The sequence below is a fragment of the Coenobita brevimanus genome, chromosome 33 (assembly GCF_032717465.1).
Source record: "Coenobita brevimanus isolate Jiangsu-jjx chromosome 33, ASM3271746v2, whole genome shotgun sequence".
NCBI lineage: Eukaryota > Metazoa > Arthropoda > Malacostraca > Decapoda > Coenobitidae > Coenobita > Coenobita brevimanus.
In genome coordinates this window covers 13,243,771-13,267,257 of record NC_136986.1, presented here as the reverse complement: position 1 = coordinate 13,267,257, position 23,487 = coordinate 13,243,771, and positions in this window count along the sequence as shown.

The window sequence follows — 23,487 nt, the reverse complement described above, 5'->3', positions numbered from 1 at the left end:
AGGTCGTTCTCCCTGGAGAGGTGACTCTCAGGTACAGCAGCAGTGTCAGTTTATTATCGTTTTAGTTCATGGGTAATAAAGGGCAGTCCCACGGCATGGTCCTGGGTCTTGGTCATAATCAAGCATCGTCTGTATATTCCTAGTTGCAAGAGTCAGAGGGATTCTTTTGGTTCATTGACTGTAGTGTAGAATGCCTTGACAAATGCAGGTTATTTGCCAAAGGTGCTAAAGCAGCAAATGTTTAGGTTTCACACTACAAACCCCTCCCCATCAGATTAACAGCTGTGTGTCCATTTCTGGCTGCTTAGTCACAATGGATACTGCTGAAGGCATGGCATGCTCCTATGCCATTACACCAGCGACCACTGGGCCAATGGAGCCAATGTGCTGGACTCGAGCTAGCGACTTCCATCCTCTGCAGCTCTGTCACTATCACCGTATCCTGTCACCATAGGGCATTTAGTTTTGATGATTGAGTTAAATGGGAGGTGAATATAGCGGTGTGCTTGTACAATGAAAGCATTTGGTGTGGTGGTGAGAGTGCGCAGTCCACTACTTACACATTACTTGGTCCTTCTTAGTCTGTGATGGTGGCATGAAGATTCACAGCACCTGTCTACTGACCAGGGTTGCAGGAGTCTTCCTGAGCTCTGGCTGTCATGCCCTGTCTTCTGGAGGGGCATCACTCACGAATGTCACGTTCAGGGTTTACTCACAATAGCCTTAACGCAACCAAGGGTGGATGGGTACTGAGTCTGACCCCTTGCTGATGGCCCCTTCAGCATGGGTGACCCTATACATCTGTTGAGGCCAGAGGGATCTCCCCCCCACACCGATATGGCCCACCTGGTTATGGGAGGTTACACACACACACACACACACACACACACACACACAGCACAAACTTCCATCAACTTCCTTTCAATCCTACAGTTTGAAGATGCTATGCTAGACTACAGTAGAAAAAATATTAGTCTACAGTCCATAGGTTTGGATTACATGAGCCAGGGATTGCAACTTGTGTACATTATATAGAGTGTGGTATAAGCATATATTCATTTGTTTATGCTAATGCAGATTTTCTCATTTTGGTACTCATGTTCACAAGATCTGGGTGTGCCTTAACCCAGACTATGTTACCCCATCACTGGACTAGTTCCCGCACCTTCCCATACCTTATAGTAAATTAGATGCACACGCAGTAGTAAGGGCACAAGCGCCACCGCCACCCAAATCCGAGTTGCCAGTACTGCATTTTTTCTCAGGGTTTCCTCTATCCAACAGTAGGTCGTATATGCCCTTCTGATTATGTTTTTCTTATGCTCTAATAAGCCCTGAAACACCCGTGATTTTTCAACTGTATACACCCTTACTACAGCTCTGCCAGAACGCGCCGGAGTAAGGGCACAAGCACCACTTTCCCTTTTAAACCAAAAGTACTTTTGGTGTGTGTTGGCTAGTACTTCCATACTCACACTCAAGTCTCTCCCACCCACCACGTTGGTGGATCTCAGCACCCAATAATGAAGAATTTGCTTTGACTAAGCTAGCGTTGTTGCAGTATGACACGCCGACAAAACACCAGTCTCTTCCCCGCACCTTTTTTTAACAGAGTACTTTGAATGCTTCCTTTATTTTTTTTTTTTTTTTTTGCGAGTCTTTCCTGTTGTGTTGTTGTGCTGTGGTAGCCATAGGTGATGACAGTGATAACAGTGAGCACCAGGACACTGTTGTTAGTGAAAATGAATACAATTGTTATTAAGAATGGTAGGTGTATTGAGCTGGGACCTTCCCGTGGCCGTAAATGCAAACCAGACCCAGACACGTGGAAAGTCAATGTGGTGAAAAAACTTCTTAATGAAGGTAAGGCTTACACCAGCCGTATGACTAAGAAACTCGTGGAAGCACGAGTGATAAGACCTCCATGTGCTGATGGTTGTTTCAATAAAGTGACTAGGAAGCGGAGAATAGTCAGCAGGGTTTGTGAGCACTGCATTAGTGTTACACTCCCTTTCCTTCTGATCTTCAGTCTCTGTCTGTCTGTCTGTCTGTCTGTCTGTCTCTCTCTCTCTCTCTCTCTCTCTCTCTCTCTCTCTTTTCCTTTTTTATGCCTGCCTGCCACCCTATTATGCCAATTCTAATCTTTTTATGATTATGACATTTCAGTATTATTCTGAGCATTGTTGAAAGATTTTTTTTTTATTATTTACCATTATTATATGAATAATTATCATGTGTATGCTACTATTATGGCATTATTATAACATCTATTCTGATGTGTTGTAATGTCGATGGTTAGGAGACAGAAAAAAAATGATTTCAGCAGTAAAAGAGAGATGATTTTGCAAATTATCAGAGCCACATTACCTGACGTTTGTATCTGCATAGCAAGGAGCATAAAGCCTAATAACGAAATAATTTTGGGATACGTAATAGAGGGATAAATTGTCTTTATATTGGTGAAAAAGTTGATTGAATTCGTATGGTTGGTTTGGAAGATCTGGCTGTTTCAAAACTTTAAATGCGTTTTTCTCTTTTTTTTTTTTAATGGCGCTTGTGACCTTACTACAACGTGTATTTTATTGAAGAAGGTTGTTATAGACTGTGCATAATACGGTGGAAATATGAGATATTGCTGCATTAATATAGAGGTAACAATACCACTGTTACCTCTTCTTTGCTAAAGGATAAAGGAAATGTGAGTATACAACCTCCCGTAAAGTGACCAGATTTACCGGAACTAAAAGCGGGACATTGTCATATATATATATATATATATATATATATATATATATATATATATATATATATATATATATATATATATATATATATATATCTATATATATATATTTCTTGTGTCAGACTCTGGGCAGAGGCGTCACAGCCTGCTATCAAGGCCCAACAGTCCTCCTTACATACCATACACCTCACATGTCACCACTTCAGGGCTTACACTCACCATCCATACAGAGCCACATGCTAGGGCTGTCTCATACATGACTGGTGTATTGGTGTAGCAGGGGGTATTTTTACGACATGGCGGGTCTTCTGGTAGATCAGTAAAGCCTGATTTAATGAAATTCAAATCCTTAAACTGTTCCCTGCCCCCAGCCGGGATTCGAACCTGGGTCCATTAAGGACTGCGGGCCACCTCTCTACCGATTGAGCCATCGCCTCCCCATGTATATATATATATATATATATATATATATATATATATATATATATATATATATATATATATATATATATATATATATATATATATATATATATATATATATATACACAGAGCTGCACCTCACCCTGGGAGCTGCTAATCAAACACTAACGTCTTAGACAAACTCCAAACATACCTTATGGTACGATGAATGGCCGACCAAAGTTCTCAGGTAGTAAGAATAACAGATTCTATAATAACATTTCAATTATTCCATTTTGTTTGTGTTATGCATAATTTTACTAATTCACTATAGTTTCATAAAAGAAGATCATCCTTATATATCTAAACTAATAGTAATGTTCTAAAAGCAGGACCAGGAAAGATAATCTGCTAAAAAAGCAGTTTATTTCAGTCGTAAGTAAATAAGCGGGACAGACATAAAAAAAAACTGGGACTGTCCCGCCCTAAAGCAGGACTCATTCTGTCCAGCTCGATGCCTGTATTTCTTCCTCCAGAAGCAGATTTGTTGCAATGACAAAATAACGAATCTTCATCTTTTATCCCAAGTTTGACCTTTGGTTATCGAGGAAAAATGAAGAAATATATTCCACTCTCTCAGAAGAGTATCATACTTCCCTTCAGGAATAAAGTGTTCTTTTTTTCTATTCACACCGAGGTTCTGCACAGGGACGCCTTTGCGTGGTGACACCTATATGACTGGGTGACTCCACTTCCTGGTTAGACAAACGTTCCTCAGCTGATCTCCCCTTTGAAGTCGAAACAAAGATGGTGGACTTTAGATGGCTGCAGTTTCAAGCCTGCGATTTACCAGGTTCTCAACCAGATGAACCTGGGGCAATACTTCACTCAGGTTACACACTGTCAGTTTCAGGGCGACGTGTGAAAGTGGCTCTCTATTGTGTTGCTCTTACTGTTAACCCTACTACTCTGGAAGGAATACTCCTTTCTTTGAGAGTTTTTGGTAGCAATGTGCGGATCACTGACATTTTGAAGAAACGAGCTTTATTGCCTATGAACCGGTAGGTGAAGAAAAACAGGCTAAGAACCATTCCTCCCAAACATTATACCCAGAATATTCAGGCGGAAAAAGTTTGCAAGATGTCTCTTTAAAAATAGAATTATTGATTAACTGATTCATTAACTGAAATAAAAATCTTGCATGGCCCAACTTGCCAGAGTCAAATTCCAAAATAATATGAACATGAACTTCTATCTATCTATCTATCTATATTGAAACGCCCTTCAATCCCGCAAAGGGTGTGCCGCAGACAAAACGCCTCCAAGTCACTCATGTCATCTCCACCGATTTGACTACCCCTACCCCCAACTCACACCCCCTCCCTCCCTATACCTCTCAACTCCATCCCTCCACCTCATCCCTCAGGTCTCACCCCTCCCTCTCCCTCCCTCCACCTCACCTACATACACCCTCTTATTTGATCTTTCATTGCTCCATTCTCTCCACATGTCCAAACTACCTCTAGTGTATTTCTCTAATCATTCTCAACCACATCCACATCTACCCCACAACGTTCCTTCACTTCTTCATTCGTCAACCTGTCCCTCCATGTCCTCCACATGCTCCTCTCAAGTAACTCACATTTCCACTGCTCTCACTCTTGACTTGTTCCCCTCTTGCAAGGTCACACTTACCTTTCAGCGCTTCCATACGTCAGGGTAGGGATCACAATACTATCATGCAGTGACTTCTTAACTTCCATACTCGCACTCCCTATTTCTCATCACTGCTTTCAGTGTACCCAACAACCTTCCTTCCCCTGCTGCACAACCCTTTCACGTGCCTTTACATCCCCCAAAGTTCCATCCTTACTCATCACACTACCCAAGTACTTGCATGCACTCACATTCTCCATATCCACTCACCATCCAACCTCACTGCACACTCTGTGACTTCATTCCTCTCAAACACCATAACTTCTTACTTTTGTTTGACATTAACTTTCAGCTTCCTCCTCCTACACACTGTCCTTAAAATTCATTCACCAAACCTTCCCACTGCTCCCATTCATCTTCACTCAACAATACTGTATCATCAGCAAACAGCAACACCAAGAAGCTTCCAAATCTCACCCTCATTCATTAGGGCCAGCCCCACATCCACTGCCCTACCTTGCACCTCCTTTACAACCCCCATCCATATATATATTAAACAGCCATGGAGACATCACACACACCCCCTGTTTCCAGTCCCACATTGAGATCAAAGAACTCACTCAGCTCACCATCCACTCGCTTTACAAACGTAGCCCTAGCTCCCTCGTACATACTTTCTTTGCACTCAACAACTTTTCCCCTCCACTCCATATATTCTTAATACCTTCCACATACCTTGCCTATCTATTCTGTCATAAGCTTTCTCCAAGTCCATGAGAGGCAACGCAGCCACACTTTCCTTCCCTTCTCTAGATACTTCTCCACCTAAACATCACCCAGAACAAATATCTGGATCTATGCACCCTTTTCCCTTCCTAAATCCCCCTTGTTCTTCTCATCCTAGCTCATCTGTCTTAATATGCCTAACCCTATCGTGACCTCAGTATTCTACCATATATTTCTACCAGTCTAACACTAAGAGAGGCAAATACCCCTATGGATTTACCCCTGCATACTTCTCTCTCGCCTTCCTTTGTACAGAGGAACAATTATCTCTGATTTCAGTCCTCTGGATACCCTTCCCTCTTCAGCCCAATCTCCCACAACTTCCATATCTGCTCCACATGACATAATCTCACCCCCATACCTAAGCATTTCACCCCACACTCCATCAATTCCTGGGGCCTTTTCACACAGCTCCAAATCTAACTCTTCACATCGCCTCCACTACTTCCATGCCCTGTGACTGATCTCTTCCTCCCTCCTCTCATCTCTTCTTCTCCCAGCCATTCCCCAACCACTTGCATACTCACACTGCTCTCACTCTCTACATTCAACAAATCCTCAAAGTGCTCCTTCCCATCTCACTCAATTTACTCCCTCTCTCTTCTCCACCAACAATCTATGTATTCCTATCTTTCACTCCCTATTATTTCCTTTCACACTGCCTTACTTTCCCTTTACCTCCTTCCAAAACAATTTCTTACTCTCCACTCCATTTTCACACTCTGGATTCCTCACAAACTCTTCATCCACTTCCTTCTTACTCTCCTTCACCAGTCTCTTAACCTCCCTTCTGCTATCACATATCACCTCTCTCTTCTCTCTCTCATCTTCTCCCCCTACCTCTACTCGCCAACCACATTCACCATATGCCTTGTCTTCTTTTGTTCCACAGACTCCCAAATTTTCACCTCATCATTCCACCTGCTGCCGTCCCTTGCACACCCCTACATCTCCTCTGTCTCCCCAAACCTCTTCGTTGCTAGCCTATCTCTTTCACCGTGAATATCTTACATACGTCTTCCACCCCTTCCATCTGCTCTAGCTTCATACCTTCCAATCCTTTCTTCCACTATGCTCATTATCACTCTGTCATTTTCTCACTATCTTGCAATTTCTCCACTCTCTTCTCACAGGAGCTGCTTCCTCCTGTCTGTCCCCTTCGCCCTTCTCAACCACTTTCTTTGCATCTTTACCTTGGCCATCACTAAGTGATGGTCAGAGACTCCATTCCCCCATCTCTCTCCACACTCTTGCATCCAACACTTGTCTTTCTCATTCGCTCATCTACACCACCACGTCAGTCCTAACATTGCCTATTGGCACCGTTCAACAAGTTCACCATCCCATCCTCCTCATCACTCTCCATATATACCGGTGGATCATCTTATGACAGGAAAGTAGAGTGTTGGCTGTGCCAACCCCTTACAAGCCTACAGATGGTCATCACCAAAGCACTACCATTCCCATCTACTTCAGCTGGCACACCCCACTGACCAACCACTCCATCCACTCTGTTACATTCCCAACTTTGCCATTGTCATGTCTCCAATCAACAGCACTGCTCTCAGCTCCTCTCAAACTTCTCCATACATGCTTCTACTCTCGCCCATTTGAAACTCAATGCTTTCACTCTTGCCACTGGATCCTCGGTTGGAGCATACACACATACAATCGCCACGCTTGTATACCTTTCACTTTCATCCTCACCTACATGCACAATCCTTTTACCCACTGTTCAGCATACTTTCTCTTTATATTTTCCTTCCACTTCTTGTTTATCATCAGACATACTCCCTCTCTTTGCCCTCTCATTCTCACTGACTCCCCACATATACTCTCACACCATTATTCCCATTTCTCTCCATTCTCTTTCACCCTCCATTTAGTTTCGAGTCCAATCCACATATATCCACTTTTGCATCCTCAAGCACCCTGAACAATCTCTCTCTGCTGCTTCAGCTTCATCATTCACTCCTCTCACTTTATTCCATGTTCCCACCCTGAGAATGTCACTCTGTCCGTTTCCCTTGGGTCGTCAACAGTATGGTCCGTCGGGTCGAGAAGTGCTTTGTTAAAGCTTTTTTAGTTAGATTCTTTTTACAGGGTGGGGCACTAACCCACCACCAACCCGCTTTTAGTAGCCTGCGTACGACAAGCATCAGGATACTGGGGGAGGTATTCTTGAAAGCCCTACCCCCTTTTTAGGGGCTAGATGGCAAATTTCTATAAAACGATGAGCATCACAACCGATCAGTGTATATAAATGACCTGCACTTACACTGTTTGATTGTAGTTGAAATAGGTATGAGTTGTTGGAGGACGACCTTACATGCCAATAATCGAACATCGATATTTCTGAGCCATCCAGGAGAGGCTTGTGTCTTGGCTGAAGAGGGGCGTATGTGGATGTTGATATCTGTGAGGAATGGAGTCAAGATTCCACAGCTTTGGAGACGAGAGTGAATGTAGAATGAGGCCCATTCAACAAACTGGTGATTGCAGACATTGGTTACGGTTATTCTTTATATATATACTGTATACCCATTGACACCTTCAATCCTGTAAGAGATGGCTACAAACAAACTGCCTCCATGTCGCCCTGTCCCCTGTATCGTAAGGAAGAAGAAAAGTGGAATATAGATGGTGATGATGATGACAATGATGAAAAAACTTTGTGTCTCCAAAATGCGGACAGACCTGCCGTAAAATACTGTATTTATCTCCTGTCCGATGACGCCAGCTTACCAGTGTATTTGTGGTCCATCAAAATAATTTCAGTTTCAACTTAAAAAGGATTTCAAACTGTAATAGGAAGTTTTTTACTGTATCCAGTCAAGGCAGTTTGGGAAACTCACTTCCAATACTGACCGTAATCGTCTGGTGCTGTTAGAATTGAGTGATTGATTGATGAACCTGTAGAAAAAAATGACTATGCAACTCCCTTGACCGTGGCACCGGTTACCAGTGGAAACGGAAGCGATGCGATAAAGTACAAAGAGAATCAAATTAAAACAGTAAAAGCACTAAACACCAAAACTAACAAAGAAATCTGGGTGCCTGCACAAGGGAGAGGATTCCCCCATCCCTCACCATAGCACAAGAAGACATCCTCTTCCAAGCACCGGGCTGTGTTTGTAATAACATAAAGAAAACGTAACATGAGGGACAGGGTTAAACCTCAGTTCTGATGACGTCCTTTTCAAATTTATCAGGCCTTCACTAAACAATTTCACTGCAAGTACGAAGGGACATTTATTGCAGAGTATACTGAGGGAGTCATATCTAGTCTATAACGAGCTGCACAAAATCGTCAAGATTATTAACCTGGTTCACTGCGATGGTGTCATAAGATTTATTGTTACCCCCAGAAAATAACGGTAAACTCAGGAAGGAATTCCTCTTATGTCAAAGGGGTTCATGAAAGATACATCTGACATTGCCCAAGAGTGAGGTTCAGATTGTTTTCTCCCAACTCTCAATAATTCGCCTGGAGATTTCAAGATCATATTATGAAGGGTATTTATTCTTATATCAGCAAACAACCAAGAGTTCCTGTGTTTATTTATTCAAACTACCATTTATTTAATTTTTTTAATTTTCGCTTACCTCCAGATAATTCTTTTTCACAGCAGGATAAACTTTTCGTTTTGATATTTTGTATTTTTTCGTCGGTTTAGGAGCTCAAGCGTAAGCTGCGCCATCTTCCTTGACGATTTCATTTTACTTATCGGGATACTTTTTTACTGCCCTGCTCCGCACATTAAAAATAAATTAAAATACTATCATTCCCATCATAAATTATATCACAATCACGTGATATTAACCAGCCTTGTTCAAAAACAAACCGCTAAAGGAACAGGTGTTAGGGAGCTTCCTTACCCGATGAAGGAATGGTAACCACTGGGAGAGTGAAATATAGTCTTCATTAACTTCGAAAACTTCTACTAAGTGGTCTCTCCTCCAAAAAGTAATACAAGATGACCCAGAAAAGACCTCCCACATTTCAAAGGTAAAATGAAAAAAAAATGGTTAAAGATAACCATAATATATTTTGCACATGAAACTTCATTCAATACAGATTTTTATTCATCATGTTTTAAAGATGACATCCTCCAAATGGTGGCAGTCATTGTCTATACACGCTTGGAGGCGATTCTCTGAAGGCTGCCATGGCTCAGAAGGGTCTTATGATCGGGTGGAACAGCAGCTATTTCCTGCTGAATAGCATACCTTAAGGCCTTCAAGTTTTTGGGGTCGATGGAAGTATACACTCGTTGATTTAGGGTAGTCCCATCAGAAAAAGAATAACAAAAGGGGGCGGAGGCCAGAGGAACAGTGCCAGCCACCCAACATCCCCATGCAATGAGATCACCTGATCCAGAAACATTTCCTTCAGCACTTGCAATGATCTTCGAGGCTATGTGTGCCGTGGCTTGCGATCTTGCCTGAAACCACACATCTAAGTTCTTCAAGCTCCAAGGTGTTCGAGTTTGTGGCCTTAGAAAGTATTTGAGCATATCAATGTAACGGTCTAGAAGTTACGACAGTATCAGTTACACTACCACTCTTCAAAGAAGAAATAAGGACCCACGATGCCAACATTGGCAAAAGCGCACCTACACGGTCATTCGATTGGAGTGCAACAGTCTTTCGTGTAGCATGCGAGGTTGTCTTCAGACCAATGATGTGAAATTTCTGTTTGTTTACAGAACCACTCCAAATGAAAATGAGCTTCGTCCACTGCACAAAAGAACAGCATCTTCCAGAACATGTTGCAGAATGTTCTCGTATAACTCTCTGCGGCTTATCTAGTCTCTCGCATTGAGTTCTTGCACAACCATCCTTTTGCTACGGATGGAGATGAAGGTCTTTGTGTAAGATTCTCCTTGCAGTTTCCCAGGATATCACTACAGCTAAAGCATGCTTCTGTGCAGAATGTCTCGGACACTGCTTTGACAACAGATTGCCTCAATGGCTTCAGTATTAACTCAGGCATACGAGCACTCCTAGGTCGACCAGAGTGATATTCTTTTTAAAGCCCCTAGAGCCTGATGCTCTGAAATTCACAACCCACTGCAGAATTGTTTTCCAATCTGGAACGTTTTGGTTCCATGGAATACTTAAACGTCTTCAGAAAGGCCCTCTGCATGGCGAACACGGAACGGTTGTTTGTGAAGAACACTTCAACAGCGAACTCAAGGTATGCTCCCGACCACGCCATGTTGGCAACTGAGGATACTTGGGCTTGGGCTAACAACAGACTCTAGCCCCGCCCCTCCTGCACTCACTACTGCCAGTGCTACAGCCTTTCAAAATGTGGGAGGTTATTTTGGGTCACCCTGTATTAACAGCCAGCAGGAAAACTAATTTAAGACGGTACTGTGATGAAATGTTTAAACAGCTGAGGCCCGTAATTCGTCGGCTAACATCTTAACATCTTTCCATAGGCGATTTGAGCTTATTTGTTACATCTTACTGTCCTCTTCTGTTACAGAAATACTTCCAGTATCGCCATACCCCGAATTAATACCAGAAAAAGTATATGAACAACTAATAATCCATAATTAAACCGGTAAGAAGAGGTGTTAGGGAGCTTCCAGAATACGAGCTTTAGAACTGTCTATTAACAGCTCGAGGATAGTTAAGGTAGACAACTTTTATCCCCGTCTCAGTCTTCCCACAGGATATGACCCGCAGTATCAGTTTACATCCAGGTCCCTAATACAATGCTGAAAAAACAAGTTCATGTTCTCCCAGTTGTGAGCTGATTCTACTAACGAATGATCACCAGCTGGCATGAAAAAAATAACAATATTTTCGAATAGTTTTATCGCTCAGAGTCAACATCTTAATTAAGGTGCTAGGAATCACAAGGTCGAACTAACTAACCACTTATTTTTTGTTTCATATGAGACGTTGGCAAGGTGATACATTGAATATTTTGCAGCCCAGTTTCCCGTCTTTCGAGTCCAAGGCAGCAGTCATTCAGAAAATATGAGTGGTCACCGAGTAGGTAAATAGAGAAAAACCCTTAACCTTAAAATTCTCACCTGTTCCTCATGGTTTCTACATCTATCGTATTCTGCTTGTGGGATGGAGCCACACCGTCGGCTGCCAAGTTCAGTAAGGGTTGTATCCACTTGTTTATTTGGTAGTCGATGACATAGCTTTATTTCACAGGCATTTTTGAAGTCCAGTTTTGTGAGGATCATTTGACCTGTGAGAATGAATAACAGAATATCGATATTTGAGAGGATGTGTGGCCTAGTTTACTGGTCGTTGCTTCATGGTTATTTTAATATATCCTGTTCCTATTTCTTGAAACTTCCCATTTCATTTATTAGTGAGGTGATAATTTTTAAAATAATGATTCCAAAGACCTCATATGTGTGAAACGTGAATATAGTGCAACGCGAGAGGTAACGAAGTCTGGTCGACATGTCGCAGCACATAGTGATAAAACTTCATATGGACGTTAAGGAAGGGGAAAAAGAAACATGACAGGTAATATACTGTATCATTTTTTTATAGGTTAATTATAGTATTTTTTTTTATAATGAATGGAGGAAGGAAAAAAAAGGAAAAAATATATGTCCATGTGCCTAAAGGCATCATCCATTCATAAAATACTTATAACAATTGGATTTAAAATCGAGAGGTTTAAATGTATGTGGGAAGCAACTCTGAGGAAGTGAATTCCAGAGAGTAGTAGTTCTGGGGATAAATGAATTTGGATAAGCAGTGGTTCTTCATTGTGGGGGAGAGAGTGTGAGTTCTTGGGCGTTCCCAGCTGCCCGAGTATTTCGGGAGAACATGTGAAAGGGAGGCACAATTGAAGCCAGTTCATTAGAGCACTTACGGTAAAAATATCGATAAAATAGTGCTAAAGAAGCAACATCTCTACATACTGATAACGGAGGATGGTCCTGCGTTATGGCAGGATTATTGATTAATTTAATGGCTTTATTTTGAATTTTGTCCAACTGCCTCAATGCAACCGCTCCACATCCACTCCACAGTGGTGAACAGTATTCGATCTGAGAACGCACATGACTTTAGTATATTGTGGCCATCTGCTCGTCAGTGAAGAACTCACAAACTCTATTCATAAGTCCCAGATTTTTAGAAGCATTTTTATCAAGGGATTTAACATAAGCTGTCCAGCTTAGGTTGGGATTTAGAGTAACACCTAGGATATCAATTTACCTACCAACAGAGCTCCAGGCCCAGATGGAATTCCGCCAATTGTTTTGAAAAAGTGTTCCCCTGAACTAGCCTCTGTCCTAGCTAAATTTATTCAGACTATGCATATGTACTTCTTTATTCCCAAATTCATGGAAAGAAGCCAATATCCACCCAATTCCGAAGAAAGGAAGTTCGTCTGACCCCTCCGATTACAGACCAATAGCTGTCACATCTTCTCTTGGTAAGGTATCTGAAACTTTAATTATTAAGCACATTGTTAAACATCTTGAATCCAACAACGTAATTAATGATAGACAATATGGTTTTCGCCACGAAAGATCCACCATTGACATTCTCAATCTCGTAACTCATACCATCCATCAGTCAATTGATCTTTTTGGAGAAACTCATGCAGTAGCTCTTGATATCTCTAAAGCTTTCGACAGAGTATGGCACCGTTCCCTGCTGTCCAAACTCCCTTGCTATGGACTAACGTCTTTTGTTCCTTTGATTTCTTCGTATCTTAGTGACAGGAAAATAAAAGTAGATGATGTATATTCCAATTTCCACTCAATTAACGCTGGCGTGCCGCAAGGATCAGTTCTGGCACCAACCCTATTTCTGGTTCATATTAATGATCTCTTATCTGTCACCCACAATCCCATTCACTCATATGCAGATGACTCAACACTCCATAGTTCATTCACACGCAGACACCCATTTACAAAGTCTAATATCTCTACCTCTCCAACTCAGTACAGCCATCTCCATAAATCAAGATCTATCTACAATCAGTGAATGGGGACAAAACAAACTTGTCTCTTTTGATGCTAGTAAAACTAAATATATACAGTTTACTAACAGACAAATATTGCCAGATTCCTACATTACCTTCAGTGCTACTAATATTCCCATCTCCAAAAGTATTGAAATTCTTGGCATCCCACATATCAGTGCCCTCAGCTGGACCTCTCATGTCAGATCACTTGCTAAACCTGCCTCAAAGAAACTTGGATTATTGTACAGAGTCCGTAACTTCTTCGCTGATGAGCAGTTAGCTATAATTTATAAGAGTCATGTGCCCTCTCAGCATGAATATTGCTCACCCTTGTGGAATGGTTGTGGAGAGGTTGCATTAAGACAACTAGACAAAATTCAGAATAAAGCTGTGAGAATCATTAACAACCCTGTCATTACATATAAACTACCTCCCCTGCAAGTAAGAAGGAATGTTGCCTCCCTTGCATTATTTTACAGATATTTTTTTGGCAAATGCTCAGACAAAGTTGCGTCCATGGTGCCACCTCTCCATGCCTTCCCTTGTGCTACACGGGCATCTGGTAGCGCTCATGACTGGAATGTCACTCAGCCATATTGCAGAACTTCCGCCTATCAGGATTCTTTCATTCCCTGAACTGCATCTCTCTGGAATTCGCTTCCCCAGAGTTTTTTCCCTCCAAATTTCAGCCCACAGCTGTTCAAGTCTAACTGTTAGATATTTTTTGAACGGAGGATGCCAGTAATCTGGTGTATGGATTGTTTTTTTTTTTTTTTTACTCATTTGTTTTTCCTTCCTCCGTTCTGTTATTTATAAAAAAATGGGAATACTGACATCATTTAGAATTATGTGAGAGTCTGAGGGGTTCTTTCTATTGAAGAAATTAATATATTTAGTTTTCTGAGCATTAAATGAGACCAGATTTTTTTGTCCCCATTGATTAATTTTAGAAAGGTCCTGGTTCAGAAAAATTGCTGTTGATTTGGGAATTTATAATATCAAATTGTGTAAAGGAGGTCTAGATGTGAAAGAACTATGAAGGGTCGAGTCATCAGCCCTAAGAGTGTATTGGGTTGTGCGTGACAGATATGTTGTCATTTATATGAATGGGAAAGAGAGTTGGCACCAAAACTGATCCCTGAGGTACGCTAGCATTTATGGAATGAAACAATAAATTCCATCTACCATGACCCATATTTTTCTACTAAGAAAATAAGAAGATATTAGAGGAACCAGTGATGCAAGGCCATAGTGTGACATCTTAGACAATAAGGCCTGGTGCCATACTCTGTCAAATGCTTTTGAAATATCAAGTGCTACTGTGTGTGTATCACCATGTTGGTCTCTTTTGTTAATCTGATGGGTAAGAAGGCAAAGAATATCTACAGTTGAACATTCCTGTCTAAATCCATACTGCAGATCAATGATCAATTTATTGATTTCTAGATGCTTGACTATGTGCTTGTTAATTAGTGTCTCAAAAACTTTACCGAGAACGGAAGTTATTGCAATTGGTCTATCGTTTGATGGATCAGAAGTTGCCCCCTTTTTAGGAACAGGATGGATATTTGCTTCTTTCCATGCCCCCTTTTTAGGAACAGGATGGATATTTGCTTCTTTCCATGGGGCTGGAAAAATTGAGGTACGGAGCATAAGCGGAAAAATTTTGCTAATACAGGAGCCAACACTGAGGAGCAATTTTTAAGTATTATTGAAGGAATTTCATCTGGAACAGTGGCTTTGTCTTCTGATAGATTCTGAAATACGGTTTGTACGTATCTGGTGTTAATCATGAAAGGAGGTATTTGAGGGGAATCAAATCAAGTACAGGAATATTATGATTTTCTGAATTTAGGGTTGAGTGTGTTGAAAAAATGTCAACAAGAAGGTTGGCTTTTCCGCGAGGGTCACTTACTAGATTTCCATTAGGAGACTGTAAGGGTGGAATGGAAGAGATGTGAGTGAAGTTTAGTTTTGAATGAATTAAGGGTTGACCAGAATATTTCGTTATCATTTGGATTGTTTAGTAGTTTGATAGCTTGTCTATGTAGAAAGTTTGATTTGGAAAAATTGATAATAGTTTTGGCATGGTTTCTGATATTTTTATAATAGTTAAAGGCTTCTTTGGTTTTGGTCCTTGTATAAGTGTTATAGGCTATTGTTTAATGTTCTGTTACTCTAGCACAATTGTGGTCAAACCATTTAGGAGAACTACATCTTTTCCTATAACTATGATGGGGAATGAATGTGTCCATGCCGACTTTAATGAAATCCTGTATGTGGCCCAATGTGGAATTTGCATCATGGGAGAAAAAGGAGGTCCAAGGAACATCCATGAGAAAATTTTGAAGTCCCTCCCAGTCTGCCCTGTCGTAGTGCCATTTAGTCATCACGACAGGTTCAGAGCAGGAGGGTGTGGTAAGTGTGAAACTGGTGGCTTGAATCAGACAATGATCCGAGGATCCGAGGGGGGGACTTCATTTTGACACTATAATTATCTGAATTGGTTGTAAGAAACAAGTCCAATAGGTGGGGATTTTGATCGGGGTTGTCTGGTACACAGGTGGGTTGACTGACTAACTGGGTGAGATTAAATGAGTCTGCAAATAGCTCACATTCAAGACCAGTGATCAGTTCTCAGTGAATAAGTGAGCCATTCGACATTAAGGACATTAAAATCACCCAGAATAGTAATTTCTGATGCAGTATTAATGTTGAGGACAGTTGTGAAGACAGAGAGCCAAATAAACTCGGCTCTGAAGGGGCATTAGGAGAACGATAAACACAACAGAAATATTTGATTTTAACAAAAGAATTTAATTTGTATATGGAATATTCGAAAAAAGGATAATTAAATCTAGTAATCTCCACCAGGGCAATTTCTGATTTAGCAAGGCAACATACGCCTCCTTTGGGTCTGAAATTTTGAATCAAGATATAACCAGGGAAATTAAATCTAGCTAAAGCAGAGGTGGAGCTTACTTGTGTCTATCAGAAATAGCAGATCAGGGGATTCAAACTGGAGGAAATTTTGAACGGAGCTGATGTTGGAGTGAAGTCCCCTAATACTGGAAAAAAAAAATTTACTGTACTGACGAGCAGATTTAGGGCGTCGCAACACTGGAGGTGGCACAGTCGCTTGATGACGACCGGGAGGGCCCTGTGCAGACAACCCAGCCCTGCCGGTGGTGGTCATCCGAGCAACCACCACACTGATTCCCAGTATAGCAGCAGCCATGGTTCTTTTTATGAGGGGGAGAACAGGGATGTGTTGTGGAATGGGTATGATATGTAATGACAAGATTGGTGTTTTTTGGAGAGAGGATAGCTGGTTCAAGGTAATGTAATATAATGTGGATGTGTGTGTTGTGTTAAGAGGGCAGCCTGATGCCCTCCAGTGTGTGAGGCAGAAAGATGTGTAACCAGCTACCAAGGCCTAGGAGAGAAAATGGAATCCAGGCTATTCCTTGCGTCTCCCGTAACGTTGGTGGTACGGTAGTACTTCCCTGGGCGGGGCTGCCTACCCCTATGGGAGAGGAGTGGATTCCTGATGGTAAGATCGAAAAATAAGTCCCAGCTGGATCACGGAATAAGTTACGGAGTAGCATTTCTATATGACTGTTTACTAAACTCTCACAGGACTAACCGGCACGTCATGTAATATACCCCCGTTAATTCCATCACATTTTAGATAGAATGTTTGTGCATAAATGATTCATTATTAATGTCCAAGATGTGACATGTGGTGATGTGTTTCTCTTTGCCAAAGTGTCGTATGCACTGCTGAGTCTATGTCCAAAGTCATATAAATGACTAGCCCCTTGCTTTTAATGGACTGGCTACTATGTGAATCATAATCTCACTCTCTTTATTTCATTAATCACGATAAGTGTTCTCAAGGTTGTGCTGTCTCTGGGAAAGGTATCATTATTGCTCTTGCATATTGGACTTCAAAGAGATTGTGGGTACTGGGAGTGTGGATGCTTGGTATTCCTTTATGCCCTTCACAATGACCGACTATATACAGGATGCCTATTGTCCCTTGTGCACTGTACAGATGTCGTGTATGGGTAATATCTGCTTCATAAAACATGTTATACTAAGGCTTTCCCGTTCATCGACTCCAGTCCTGTCTTGGACTCAGTTCTCTGCAATAATACATCACTATTTTTTTTTTCCCGCTAATATGGAGGACACTGCTCTTCTGACCCTTTTTCGTTGGTTGCTGCTTGCTTTTATATTCGATCCTTTAGTAATATGGTGTTTTCTGTACTTGTATTCCCTGTACCTTCAGGCGTCGTTATTCATGGTAATCAAAACCTTTGCAGTGATTGTGTTAGTAGCAGTCTTCATCAAAAACGGGTTAGTAACACTAATCAATGTATAAACTCACCTCTTTTTCTTCTGCCCATATTTTTAATTATATAGTAATAGTTAGTTTCATTCCTTCATGCATATTAGAACAGTTGTATAGAACTGGAATAGTCAACATTCATGGTGCCATTCCTTTCCCTGGAATACTGTAGTCCATTTTCCCGTCGGTTAAGGAAGCTCCCTTGCGCCTCATCTAAGCGATTTATTTTATATATTACTCTTTATTAGCATCTTGCAGGTCATGTAAATCACGGAAATAACACGACATTCATCATAAATAACGTAGGAATTAATATTGACTAGCTATATCCAAAATTACATCGCAAAGACAGAGGTGTTTGGGAGCTTCCTTAACCGACAAGAGTAAGGCCTAGGGCTGACAGGGGCATTGTGAGAAGCGTGATGAGAGACTACCAAAGAAATAAGAAAATTAGAGGTAGAGGCAATGACGAAACAGGGATACCAAAGAGGAGATGGAATGATGGTGTGAAAGAGGCAGGGGCTTCAAAGTACAGAGTCTTGCATATCTAGGAGAAGGTGACGCGCGGATGGAGCAAAACGGAGTGGAATGGACTGATATCTGGGGAGGAGAGAGTTGAGAGTTGAGAGTTGCGGTCAACGATCTGTAGCCAGAGAGAGAGAAATGAAATCACGAGAATAAACGGTATAACAATCAACGGTGTCTAATTAGAAGTTTAAAGTTTATGTATGGGTCGAGGAATAAACATGAAAAAACAAGAAGCGGTGCCGGGCACAGCAAACCCGTCCCCGGCAGTCATTTTAGTGCTGATGTATAAACACAACACGATATCTAGTTAAAGATGTCACATATAAATTTGGAGTAAATCGGGTGGAAAATGACGATTTTATGCCCATTTGAAATTTTATGCCCGACACACCTAACGCTGACTCCCATACCGATAACTGAAGGGTGACCCCCTGATATAATGAGGCATGTTACAGGATGCAGATTTGAAAGATGCATCTTTAGGTGCTAAGGCTGAAGTGCGTGTGGAGAGTGAACTGAGTGAGTTTTTCTGTTTGAAGGTTGGGTTGAAACAGGGATGTGTCATGTCTCAATGGTTGTTCTTTCTGTATATGAATGGGGTTATAAAAGAGATACTAGGTAGGGCAGTGGATGTTGGAGTGGCCCTAGTGAGAGAGGTCAGTGTTTGAAAACTCGCTGTACTGTTGTTTGCAGATGATACTGTGTTGTTAAGTGAAGACGAAGAGGAGCTGCAAGGCTTGGTGGATGAGTTTGAGAGTGTGTGTAAGAAACGGAATCTGAAGGTGAATGTGGCGAATAGTAAAGTTATGGTCTTCGAGAGAGATGATGTCAGTGAATGTACAGTGAGGTTGGATGATGAGGAAATGGAAAATATGAGTACGTAGTAGTAGTAGTTGTTCCTTAGGCAGTCTGGCCGAACAGCCCCGAGTCCCTTAGGAAGGCCATGGCCGAGACCGGGCTTTCCCACAGAGCTCTCAAAGAGTGTATGTTGTGTTGTTGGCGTAGGTGATTGTGTGCAATGCAGTCTTCCATAATGTGCTTAATAGTATGGGGTGCTGTGTTGCATCCTGGACAGGCATCGGCGATGGAGTCATCCAGCCTCTTCTGGTAGCTTAAGAGGGCTGGATGGTGCCCACATCTCAGCCTGGTCAGGTGGACCCTGTCCTCACGGGGAAGATAGGATTCAGAAGGGTGGATGTCAGGAGGCTGTGCATGCAGCTGTGTGTTGTCTTTAAGTGACTGAAGTGAGTACGTTTAAGTACTTGGGTAGTGCGATGAGTAAGGATGGAAGTTTGGCGGGTGAAGTGCTTGAAAGCGTGCAACAAAGAAGAATGGTTGCTGGTTCTTTGAAGGCAGTGATGAGAAACAGGGAAGTGAGCATGAAAGTGAACAAAAACTAGATGACAGTGTTGTGATACCAACTCTAACATATGGAAGTGAAGCTTGAACGCTGTTGGGGGACACCAGTCAAGAATGCAAGCAGTGGAAATGAGTTATTTGAGAGGAGCGTGTGGAGTCATATGGAGAGACAGACTGACAAGTGAGGATGTGAAGGAGCATTATAGTGTGCTTGTGGATGTGATAGGAAGTGTTAGGAGAAACACACTGAGGTGGTTTGCCCATGTAGAGACGATGGAGAGTGAGAGACTGATAAGGAGAGTGTATGTGAGTGATGTGGAGGAGGAGAGAAGGAGGGGAACGCGAAGAAAGAGGTGGAGGGATGGAGTGGAGAGGTACATGAGAGACGGGGGTGTGAACTGGGACCAGGGCAGTGATATGGCGGGGGACAGGGTGACGTGGAGGCGATTTGTTTGTGGCCACCCGTATGGGATTAAGGCGTCTTGCAATATATAGATAGATAGTTCTTTAGGTTTTGGTTTCATGTCTATATGACGAATCTGAAAGGAGTTATGTCGAAAAGACGAATTATACATTTTACATCTGGGGGCCTACAGCCTGGGCCTTGGCCCAATTTGGCCCAAAATTTAATCAGGTGATCAGAAGGTCGTAGCCCATCATCCCTGTAATTTTAGCCAAAATCACACCAGTAGTTTTCACGCAAAATTGTTAACAGACAGACAGACAGACAAATATACAAACAGGCAGACTAACCGAGTGAAATCAATACCCATCCCCGAACCCCTCCGGGACGGGGACCGGTAATAAAGGCAGACGTGATTCCCCACTGAAAACTTGATCATCGTGTATGTATTTGAGATTATGTTAACGATGAACTAACTTGGTTCGTTAATAACTTAATAGGTTCGCTTCCAGTCTGTTATATTGATACTCATTGTATACATTGCCAGTTGTACGACAACATAAAGATTACACCAGTAATTTTGACGACATAGTGCCAAATCAATAATGCAGTCAACTGTTCTTTCAACGTGTGTGTGTGTGTGTGTGTGTGTGTGTGTGTGTGTGTGTGTGTGTGTGTGAGAGAGAGAGAGAGAGAGAGAGAGAGAGAGAGAGAGAGAGAGAGAGAGAGATGTTGGAACTACAAAAAATCACAACACGAAGTATTAACACACCTCTTTAAGGGCATGGCAGGCCCTACCTTGTCTTCGTAAGGTTTCCAAACAGCAGAAACTTCCATCACTCGGATACCTTCCCTACTGAGTGTCTTCTCGATCATCTCACTTTTATACATCAGCGCCAGGCACAGAGCGACGACGCAGAACATGCTCTGCTCTGCCGCATTTTGCTTGGCTTGACATTTTGTTTTCCGGGATGAATAAACAACGTGACGAGAACAAAAACAGCACACTTACCTTAGAAATAACAGTAAATGCCTTCCATGAGAACTTATCACTGATGTTATTATTCTTTCTTTAGTGTATCGAGTCTGGAAAATAGTGTGGTATTTGGAGGGATATTTTAGACCATATATCCATAGTCAAGCTCACGCATGATGCCATGTAAATGTAAATGAACATAGTCTCATTTGTCCATCTAGTTATGCTTGCTCTAGAATTATCTGAACAGAAGGGATTAATACTTTATTCTTTTGGTTAGGTTCACGCATGATATTTATGTAAAACACACAACGGAACATGTCATTTATAATTCACGTTAAATTGTACAAGGCTAATAGAGCTACCAACAGGTAACAATGCCCTCACACAGCTGGAATGTGTGTGTGTGTGTGTGTGTGTGTGTGTGTGTGTGTGTGTGTGTGTGTGTGTGTGTGTGTGTGTGTGTGTGTGTGTGTGTGTGTGTGTGTGTGTGTGTGTGTGTGTGTGTGTGTGTGTGTGTGTGTGTGTGTGTGTGTGTGTGTGTGTGTGTGTGTGTGTGTGTGTGTGTGTGTGTGTGTGTGTGTGTGTGTGTGTGTGTGTGTGTGTGTGTTTTCGAGAGGTGAATGTTAATTTCTTACTTCATATTCAAGACTTAAACAAAGTATTTCATAACAAATCAAGATCATGTAAAGAAATACTTTTCTAACATGTCGGTCTGACACTAAGAATCGGTAATAGTTTGGGAGGCCGTGACATCAAGGTTTTCGTGCAAGGCCAATCCATTAACAAGTAGTCCACTGTGACCCTATGACATACAGGTTGAATGCCAATGATTTTGTGATTAAATAATTTATTCAAAACAGAACAAAAAAAAGATACAGAAAGCTGTACTTTTTTTCCAGTGTGAAATTTCATTACTGTTACTGAAAAAGTCCCACATAAAATAACAGTAGTAGAACGTTGAAACGTAATTATGAACGATGATCTTCCAGGGCAAAAATAGCTTATTGTTACACCACGAACTACTTCTGGCCACTTCAATCCGTAGATAGTAGAAATTGTTTAAGTACGCTTAATAATACACGCAGTTACATACGCAGCAAACAATAAGTTACGATCCATGACAGGAACGCATTGTACTTTCGTGTTTTTCATCTCGAGGAAATCTTTGCTGAAGTCGCTTTGAAAAGAATTACTGTACTCTCTCCCTTTGCCCTGCTACCATCTTAGTCAGTTCTACCTACTTCTGCATTTCCAGTTTACCCTTAAAAACTGCCCAAATACATACTTTTGCACCTCTGTTAAATCAGATCGCCCACCATCTACACACTGTGTGTAATGCTGTCTTTAGGTGACACTACACTGACTGACAACCCAAATGGTTTCGTGTAGTCCAAACAACCGCATTAAGGCCTGGCGGTCTACTGGTGAAAGTACTATGATTGGATGTGGCCCGTAAGACAACCGAGGAGTGTTTCGGGTTTATGGGCAGGCGGTGGTCGAGACGGGAGAGAAGTGGCCTGTAGTCCTAGTGGACCCAGGTTTGAATCCCAGTTTCACTAATGTTCAGTGATAGCTCTTCAGGACTTTGACTTTCAACAGCTGAGTGCTCCACTCTGGCTTCACACTTATTAACACTAATGTAGATGTGTGTGACTACCATTCGGTCTACTTAATGTGGTTGCTTGCTGCAGCATTAGCAATCCTTCAAGTATTTATCAGAGCAATTGATTTAGTTCTATGACTTCATTTCATTTGTCTACACGACCCTTCTTTTTGTGAAACAATAAAACTTGGAAATTCTTCCTGATCCTTTAGCAACAATGTTTCCCTTCTCTGTGGTCGAACTAACATGCTTTGGGGTCACAGTTTTTCCCAGAGGATGTCACCTATTTTAATCTTAACTGCTTTACAAGAGGATGTATTTATTCAGTTTAATTGATCCACTTATCTAGATCTACCAAATGAACGAAGCTTAGAATCATATATGTGGATAATACTATAATTATCTGTCACAACAGCTGTCTCAGAAAAATTATCCACCTCTTTCTTAAAAAGGTGAGTTGCAACGTACTTGGCAATACTCTTATTCCTTGTGAAGTTCTCCATGATTATAAGTTCTCCCAGCTTACCGAAATCCTTATTAAATTTCTTTTAGAGTGCTGCCACTGATCAAAATCTTTAAGTACTCAAGGGAGTACACTGTAGCACCAGTCGAACAGGGCAGTACTTCCGAGATGGATGGCAAGCTGGTGACAGTGAGAACTGGAGCTCCCGTTAGCCCAGGATCTGGTTCTGACCATCTCCCTTTGCTGAA